Source organism: Phoca vitulina, unplaced genomic scaffold, assembly GCF_004348235.1.
Source record: "Phoca vitulina isolate PV1807 unplaced genomic scaffold, GSC_HSeal_1.0 scaffold9, whole genome shotgun sequence".
In the NCBI taxonomy this organism is placed as follows: Eukaryota; Metazoa; Chordata; class Mammalia; order Carnivora; family Phocidae; genus Phoca; species Phoca vitulina.
In genome coordinates this window covers 48,574,131-48,576,708 of record NW_022589712.1, presented here as the reverse complement: position 1 = coordinate 48,576,708, position 2,578 = coordinate 48,574,131, and the positions used below count along the sequence as shown (strand labels likewise).

The following is a 2,578-nucleotide window of genomic DNA, read 5'->3' as shown; positions in this document are numbered from 1 at the left end:
AAGTTTCTTGTGAAACTGAAACACTCTAAGGTTATTTCAGGAACATGACAATTCATTAGAAGAGGGGAAAAGTTGTCTCTGCATCATGGAGAATCCTGACAGACGGCACCTCAACCGTGTGAGCAGTCTTGACCTCACTAGTGATGTGCATTTTTTTTTTTTAAAGCCAAAATTTCAGCAACTTTTATTGACTACCTTTTAAAAGCCCTATGCTGCTGTTTTACAAGGCGTAACAGACCAGCTCACTTGGTCAAAGCATTCTACATCATTAGTTTGAACTAACTTGTACTGAGACAGCTACAGCAACAAAGAAGTTAAGGCAAATTGGAATTCATAGAAAAGGAGAAGACACTTCACACTACGCTGAAAGAAAAATGGAAAAGCTAAGAAGAGAGACGCGGAGGGCAACACTGAATACAGCGACACTCACACTCGCAAGCACGGAACACCATGGGGGAAGTTGGACTACTTCAATGTCAGAGCCCATTGCATACAGCAGAAGAAAACGCAAATTAAACACAAAATGGACAAAACCCACAAAAATCCGGTCATGTACCTGGATAAGTCTTCATGGTCTTTGTGCATACCCAGAAAATTGAAGTTTTCTTTTTCTTTTCTTTTTTTCTTACTTTTTTTTTTTTGCATCGTAACATTTGATAAAAATCTTTTGTTTTTGTTTTTTGTTTTTTGTTTTTTGTTTTTTTCACTAAGATAAACCTGTTTGGGGGAACAGCTACTAGATGAATTTAAGGGTTTTATGCACCTTATAGAACTTAGAGCAAAAATAGTTTTAGTTGATTTCATTATAGATAACGTTTTCAAGAACCTGTGCAAAACTGTCAGTAATTTCCTAAAGCACAATTGATCAGAAAAATCCATGATTGTTCAGCCTTCACACCCTTCTTCATGTAAGAACGCCCTTCTGTACATCTCACAGTTACTTGTTAGGTTGAAAGGTATATGGTGAATGGTCATTAGACGTCTCGACGGCCACCTGCTGCTGACCACGCGCTTCCTCAACGGGAACCGTCGTGGTCTGCACATGCGTATACTGCGGCAAATAAGCTCCTTGCATAGCTGATGTCGCAGGCATGTATGTTCCGGTGCTGCCTAGCGACAGATGACTCATCTGCTGGGCCAGAGGGCTGATCATAGATGCCAGCCGCAGTGACACGGTGTGCTCCATCGAGGGAGTTCACATGGCCCCGGGGTGCTGTAGGATATACGGTTGAGGTTGCATCCAAGAAGGACTTTGCACCCGGTAGGCAGATACAGGAGATGCAATATAGGGCGTAAGAGATGTTTGAGTGATCATTCGGTTTGTAGCAATACTGTATGGTGAAGGATAAAATCTGTTTTGTATAGCAGGTGTGGTTGGGTCATAAGTAAATGTCATTCCAGCAAGTCTCACCTCTCCTTCTCTATGCCACGGTCTTCCATTAGGGATGTATTTGTTTGGGTTCTGCCTCTTCTTCTGTCCTCCGCCCGCAAACTTACACAATAAAGGTTCTGTAGGAGCAGGAACTCCAGGTGGTGTCTTAATGAGTTTTCCATTAAAATGACCAATCACGGCTTCACACTTATCTGTTGATTCCATCCTAGCAAAGCCAACACCACGACTTGTACCACTGGAATCACGTAGTATCCTTGTAGAAATAACTTGTCCAAATGGTTAGAGCATATTTTCAAGTTCTTGCTCATCCATGGACAGTGGCAAATTAGAAATATATAGGTTAGTAGGATCTTGTTCCTGTTGCTTTGCCATTTAAGCTTGAACCCCACTAGCCTTCAGGGCAGACACAGGTTTCTGGGCTGCTGCAGGACTGTTGAAGTCGACAAAACCATAACCTTTGCATTTGTTTGTTGTCTTATCCAAAATTGCCTTCGTGGAGACTGTTTTCCCATATGGCTGACACAGCTTCACCAGGTCCTGGTCTGTGGTGTTGGGAGGCAGTCCCCGGATATAGAGGTTCGTTGTGATATGCAATTTTGACATCATGTCCTCCCCCTGACCATGTAATGCAATGAATGGGGCATGTCACCTCTGAAGAATTCTTCCCCAAATCATGAGAAAACATCAGACAAATTGAAACTGAGGGTCATTCCACAAAATATCTGACTAGTACCCCTCAAAAGTGTCAAGGTCATAAAAAACAAGAAAGGCTAACAAACTTTCATAGATGAGAGGAGACTAGGGAACAGGATGATTAAACATGGTGTGGTGCCCTGGATTGGGTCTTGGGACAGAAAAAGGACATCAGTGGAAAAAAAGGTGAAACTGGAATGAAGTCTGTAGTTTATTTTTTTTTAAAGATTTTATTTATTTATTTGACAGAGAGAGAGATAGTGAGAGAGGGAACACAAGCAGGGGGAGTAGGAGAGGGAGAAGCAGGCTTCCCGCTGAGCAGGGAGCCCGATGAGGGGCTCGATCCCAGGATCGCGGGATCATGACCCGAGCCGAAGGCAGATGCTTAATGATTGAGCCACCCAGGCGCCCAGAAGTCTGTAGTTTAATTCATAGTAATATATTAAGCTTAATTTCCTAGTTTGATCAAACGTTCCGTGGATACGTAAACTG

General features: G+C 42.7%; 1 pseudogene across 1 annotated transcript; it reads right to left on the bottom strand.

Annotated features, from left to right (window-relative positions):
* Positions 1-711: 711 nt before the first annotated feature.
* On the bottom strand, positions 712-1,996 carry LOC116634719 (annotated as a pseudogene). The gene has a single exon (XR_004300020.1). The product of XR_004300020.1 is annotated as an RNA-binding motif, single-stranded-interacting protein 1-like (transcript).
* Positions 1,997-2,578: the final 582 nt, after the last annotated feature.